Below are 6,300 nucleotides of genomic sequence, written 5' to 3' on the forward strand. Positions count from 1 at the left end.
TCTCTGCAGATAATCAAGTTAAAATGAGGTCCTTAGGGTAGGCCTTCATCCAATATGACTAGTGTCTTTACCAAAAAGAGGAAATTTGGATACACAGAGACACAGGGAGATGGTCATGCCAAGCTTAGAACTGTGCTACCAGGTCAGCGTGGTGGTCTGTAATCCCAACACTTTGGGAGTTCGAGGCAGGAGGATCACCTGAGGTCAGGAGTTCAAGACCATCCTGGCCAACACGGTGAAACCCAGTCTCTACTAAAAGTACAAAAATTAGTTGGGTGTGGTGACGGGTAGCTGTAGTCCCAGCTACTTGGGAGGCTGAGGCAGGAGAATTGCTTGATCCCAGGAGGTGGAGGTTGTAGTGAGATCATGTCACTGCACTCCAGCCTGGCGACAGACACAGAGACTCTGCCCCAAAAAAAAAAAAAAAAAAAAAGACTTCCCCAGGAAACTAACCCAGGCCTGGTCTCTATCAGTGCCAAGCAGATGACGGCCCTGAGGTCCTAATTGTGCAGGACATAGCCAGAATGTCTTGCATAATCGCCTTGTGGGGACTAACTGTGGTGACCGCCAGTGTCTCTGGCTGCCCGGCTGCTGCCCCTGGGGTGGGCCCTGCTCACGTGGCGATACCTGGGACTGGTCACCTGGGTCAAGGCGAACAGCCTGGGGTACAGAATTTAGGAATTGTTATTGCCAGGTCAGGCAGAAAGAGCCTGACCACTTCCTGCCGGCCCCTCCTCCTGGGCCCTGGGAAGAACTGACCACCAGGATGCCCGGGCCCATCTGCACCCCATGGGGAAGGGAGGCTGCCCAAGGAAGCAGCACAGCTCCACTGGAGGACAGAGGCACTCAGTGCAGCTGGGAGAAGAGACCTGGGGCGTCCCAGGGACCGGATCTCAGAGTCAGACTGACGTGGTCACAGGAAATGCACAGTCTTCTCCTGGCAAGTGGTCCCCTACAAATACATGTTTTTCCTCTTTCACCTCAAAATAAATGTAAGTTTGTAAAAGCAGGGAGCAAGAATATTTAGCGTAGCTGTGTTTAAGCTTCTGTGCAAGAGAGGTGAGGCCATGGTGGCTGTAACTCTTCCTACGGCCCCCAGTTAGCACATCAGCCCAGACTCATGCACAAATGCCACATCGAGAGCAGTGGTGACCGTGATGGGCTCTACTCACTCGGAATCCCCAGGCACAAGAAGAGGCTCACCCCGTCCGTCCGTCCACGGGACAGTCTTGGCCTCTTGCTGGTTTGTCCACAGAAGGTTCAGCAATGTGTAAATATTCAGGGGACTGTAAAGAAAAAGAGCACAAATGAATGAAGTGTCAACCGGCTGAGAAAGGAAACCGCTGATTCACCACAGAGGGGCAGTCACAGGTGGCAATGATGGGCCACACGCTGGGGGGCGAACAGCTCCCTCCCCAGAACCTCTAGAGCAGCTGGAACTCCAAGGCTCTCCAGAGCGGCCCAACGTGTGAAAAACCAAGAGTCACAGGCTGACTGTGATTCTCCCCAAGTCTTCAAGTGAACCCTCATGTTTATTCTTAGAGGTCGGTGAGTACGGACAGCTAATGCTTTTGGGCCACGGGCAGCAGGGCTGTGTGCTAGGCTCGTGGGGAATGCATTTTCAAGCCCTTTTGTAGGAAGATAAAAGAAATGTGGTGCCATTAATATTTCAGGTTTCATTTGCTCTGACAGGAAATGAAACACATTCATCAAGGTTCTCTTCCCGACTTGTTTTTTCAAATTACAAAATGCTACATGAGATACAGAGCTTGTGGAATTTGGGTTATTTATCTTAAAATAGCGCATGCCACACCTAGCAGGCTGGGGGATGTCCTACCAAACACACTAAACAAACCCCTTGCAGAGAAAGGGTCATGGTGCCTACATGCTGGTGCCCAGAGGAGCCATCAGATTAGCAAGTGACACTGTTTCTCCTTGAGATGCAGGCGATCATCAGTGCTCAGCCAGCACCCCTTACCGATCAGCGCCATCTGCCTGGACTTCGCCCAGAACTGAGCTGCAGAGACAGACATCTTGGTTCACGTCCTAGCTCTGCCACTGACATGCTGAGACTGTGTAACCTGCCTGTGCCTCAGTTTCCTTACCACAAAGAATGAGAAGAGCACTGATATGGGGGTTCAGGCCCCAGCTCCAGCACCTGCTCCCAACCCCTCACTTTCATCTTTCTACCACGTCAAACGAGGGAGCTGACATCCATTCCTTACGAGGTTCCTCCGGCTTTAACATCCGTAGCTGCTGCCTTCCGACTTGCCACTTCCTCTAATCTGTTTCCTGCCCGGGAGCAGGCCACCCAGCTGGAGGTCTCCTAAACACCAACATTTATTCCCACACCATGGGGCCACTCTGATACTGAAGCACAAGAGGAAGTACTGTCCATGTGGGGGAAACCCAGCCCAAACCCCACCTGCCTGCCCTCACCGTGATGTAGGCATGAGGGGCACACCAAGAGCCGGGGACTCTAAAGGGTCCCATGGGGGCACAATGCTGCATGACAAGGCCACTGCCTCCAAGCCACGGTGCACAAAGCACCTGAGATCCTGGGCCTAGACCCTGCCCATGGCTGCCTGGCCCATCACACACCATGTCCTCTGTGCCTCACCTCTTCTGCGCCCATGTGGGAAGCTTTTTGTTGCTGCTGTTCCTCTAGAATCTTCCTAGCAAACTCATTCATTCTTCAAATCCCAGCTGGTGCAGGCATCCCTGAATTCTGGGGGTAATCACACTTTTCTCAGCCCTGACTTCTTTTAGTCCTCACCATCATACATGACGACCTCTCCCACTTCCTCGCAGGCTCCTACCTGACCCCGAGAGGGCACACAGTTTATAGGCTGGACAGGATGCTGTGGGCCAGCAGACCCTCGAATGCAGCCTTGAAGAAGGAAGATAAATGCAAGCAACTGCCAAGGCTGGGCAAGGGCCTCTGGTGGGTGAGGAGGGAGCGTCAGGCTGGGGGTCAAAGATACCAGGCTACAGAGGAAGGAAACAGCCACAGAACATGCCACTGATGCCACACAGAGCACCGACAGCCATGCTCAAGCCCGTTCTTATCCCACGGACAAATAGGGCCACCAGACGTTTCTGACTGTGGAGGGGGTTATCACATCAATATGGAACAGGGTGATCTGGGGGAGCAGGGCTCATCTGGGAGCCCCCAGAAAGGAAATGCAGAGGTTGCCCCGAGGGCCGAACATGCACAGCCCTCCTGGGATAAGCAAGCTGGCTGCAGGACGCTCACCAGGTCCCTGATGCAGGGTGTGCTGATGAAGCTGTTCAGGAGACATGCACAGGGAAAGAGCTCCTCCCTGACCTCTGCCTGCTCTGGGAAGAGCCAGGCCTGCATCCCGAGCCAGAGAAAGCCTGGCCTGCCACGCTATGCCGAGAGCCGCACAGGCCCCACACCACACTGCAAAACCACCGTGACCTGCCACGGGGCTGCAGGCTGCCACCTGCCGCTTGCTCCTGAGGCTAAGCACACAACCGGTTTGACCAGGAGCAGAGGTGCGGCCACCTGAGAAGAAGGGGGTCAGCAGTTGTTCATTCTCCCTCCACTCCACAACCGCGGGCAGGGCTCGGGCTCCTGGCTCTGTGCGTGCCACAGTGCCCTGCAGGGCACATGTGGCATCCTGCCTCCCTCTCTTGGCTCAGCCTCTCTCCCGGTCCACCCAGGTAAAAGGTTTGCGGAGAAGTGCAGAACACTCCAGAACTCTCAGATAATCCCCACCTTGAACTGGCAAGTGGCCCTGCCTAGGCTGGCAGTGAGCGGATGGGACAGAAACACTCACTGACCTGGGCAACAACCCCACGCAGGATGCCAAGCGACCAGTCACCTGCTGTCCAGCCGCCACGGCGACACCAGGGCCAGCGGCAGCCTCTGAAGCAAGCCCCCTCCAACTGGGATCCTGCACAGGCCCGCTGCACCCCCGCACACCCACTCCCATCCCCACCACACCCACACACACACCCATCAGGCACTCCTTTAACATGCATCCCGCCACAGTGCTCCTACAGTGACGCGGGCGCCAGGGGCGACAGGAGGGAAGGCTGGCGGAGAGGATGGTCAGGGGAGGCCAACCGGTTCACCCCGCACACCTGGGAGTCCTACCTCCCGAGGACAGGGACTCGGGGCCTGGAAGGGCCGCAGCACATCAAGGCTGCTCCTGTGTCTCACTTCCTTCAGGAGTGAGCCACGCCTCCTTTCCTGAGTTCTCCCCCTGTGCCAGTTGACCAGGTGGCCATTCCAAAATAAAGAAGGGGCTTGGCTACCAAGGGCAGTGGCCTGGGTTGGGACCCGGCTCTGCCACTGCCTGGCTCTGTGGCGCCAGGAACGCTTCTTCACCTCCCTGTGCCTCTTCTCTCACCCACAGAAAGGAGACGACCATGGCCCAACACAGCAATGCTGCAAAACCCAAGGAACCCGCCTGGGCCTGCAACCCTTCCCGCAGAACCGGTGCCTCCCAAGCACTCAGCAAACACTCACGGTGATTCTAATCCCGATCTGGGCAGAATCCCGGTGACCAATTGGAGGCGGCTTCCTTGCCCCATGGTGGCATCTAAATAGCAGGCAGCTGTGCTGGGGTAGGCAGGTGAATGGAGCAAGGGAGGGTGCTGAGACCAGAGAGGGGCAGAAGCGGGGGGCCGGATGCAGTGAGTGCCACTCTCCAGAGACCCCAGCACCCCTGCCCCACACCACAGGAAGCCAGGATGCAAAAGGATGTGACAAAAGGGCCTTCTCAAAACAGGAGTCAGCTAGTAAGACAAAAAGCAACTAGCGAGCTACTAAAACAAAGACGTGCCAGCCGAGTCATTCCGCCTTTGTCAAAACCCATAAAATATACAACATGAAGAGTGAACCCTAACATGTTTTAACTATGGACTCCAGTTAACAATAATTCTGGCTCGTGCTGGGTGCGGTGGCTCACACCCGTAATCCCAGCACTTTGGAAAGCCGAGGCGGGTGGATCACAAGGGCAGGAGATCAAGAGCATCCTGGCTAACATGATGAAACCCCGTCTCTAGTCAGGCGTAGTGGCACATGACTGTAGTCCCAGTTACTTGGGAAGCGAGGCAGAAGACTTGCTTGATCCTGGGAGGCGGAGGTTGCAGTGAGCCAAGATGGCACCACTGCACTCGAGCCTGGGCAACAGAGCAGGAATCCATCTCAAAAATAATAATAATACTGGCTCATCAATGGTAACGAAAGTACCACACCAATGTAAGATGTTAATAAGGAGGAAACGGGGGAAATGGGGTGAAAGGGTACAGGATAATTCCCTGAACTTTCTGCTCAATTTCTCCATAAACCTAAAACTGCTGAAAAAATTAAGTCTATTAATTTTTTAATACGGTACTTGATTGACTCAAAGATCTAAATGTTTGAATGGGATACCATTAAAGAGCCAACGGGTAAAAAGAAGGTGGGGCTATGGGATTCTCCCAGAATGCAGTGCAAGCCAGATCCTGGGGAGGAGCCTGGGAGGAAAGCGGGTTTCTCCTGACGCTGGTGAAGGCCATCAGGCTCCGGCACCATCCCAAACCCCCACATCACAGTCCCTCTCTCTCCAAATCGAGGAGCGTTCATGAGAATTCTCGGAATTTTAGTTATTTACTGACTTTCCCCAGTACTGCTTTCCTGAGGGTGTGGAGGGAGGGCAGGGAGGATGAGAACGGCAAAGGAAACCTTAGTACCCGTGTCACCCTTTGCCTGGGTCCCTGGCTTCTCCCAGGCTGCCACATTTTCCTCCTCATGGCCTCAGAGTCGCCCTCTCTCTATTCGGCTGTTGGCAGCCAATTGCTTTTTTGCTAGCTTTCCCTTTCTTTGAAAAGTGTATTTCCTTAGAGGGCGTCCCAATGAAGCCTTTCAGAAAGGCAATTCAGCATTCTCTATCAAGAACTTAAATAGGCATATCCTTGTGCCCCAAAACTCCATTTCCAGGAGGACTCACATGTATAAAAAATGTCTGAAGATTTTCACTGCAGCAATCTTTTAAAAAACTGGAAACCTAAGTACCCATAAATAAGAAAACCGTTAAATAAATGATGGCAGAGTTTGCGTGCTGTTAAGAGTGGTATATATGGGGTATGTGTGTGGTGTGTGTGGTGTGTGGGAGCCATGTGTGTGGTGTGTGTGGTGTGTGGGAGCCATGTGTGTGGTGTGTGTGAGGTGGGCATGGTATCTGTGTGGTATGTGTGTGGTATACATGGGTTAAGTGTGTGGTATGTGTGAGGTGGGTATGATATATATGTGGTGTGTGGTGTGTGTGTGGTGTGAGGTATGTATGG

The 6,300-nt window shown here is 53.8% G+C and overlaps 1 protein-coding gene across 4 annotated transcripts in view; it reads right to left on the reverse strand.

The window, feature by feature from the left end:
- Window positions 1–6,300, reverse strand: part of APBA2 (amyloid beta precursor protein binding family A member 2) — a 211,836-nt gene that overhangs the window by 171,903 nt on the left and 33,633 nt on the right. For all 4 annotated transcript variants that reach the window (XM_032259930.1, XM_032259928.1, XM_032259931.1 and 1 more), the window contains exon 2: window positions 1,173–1,286. The gene's annotated coding sequence lies outside the window, so the exon portion shown is untranslated. The remainder of the gene's footprint in view (window positions 1–1,172; window positions 1,287–6,300) is intronic.

The sequence above is a fragment of the Sapajus apella genome, unplaced genomic scaffold (assembly GCF_009761245.1).
Source record: "Sapajus apella isolate SASKATOON/1434 unplaced genomic scaffold, GSC_monkey_1.0 scaffold113, whole genome shotgun sequence".
In the NCBI taxonomy this organism is placed as follows: Eukaryota; Metazoa; Chordata; class Mammalia; order Primates; family Cebidae; genus Sapajus; species Sapajus apella.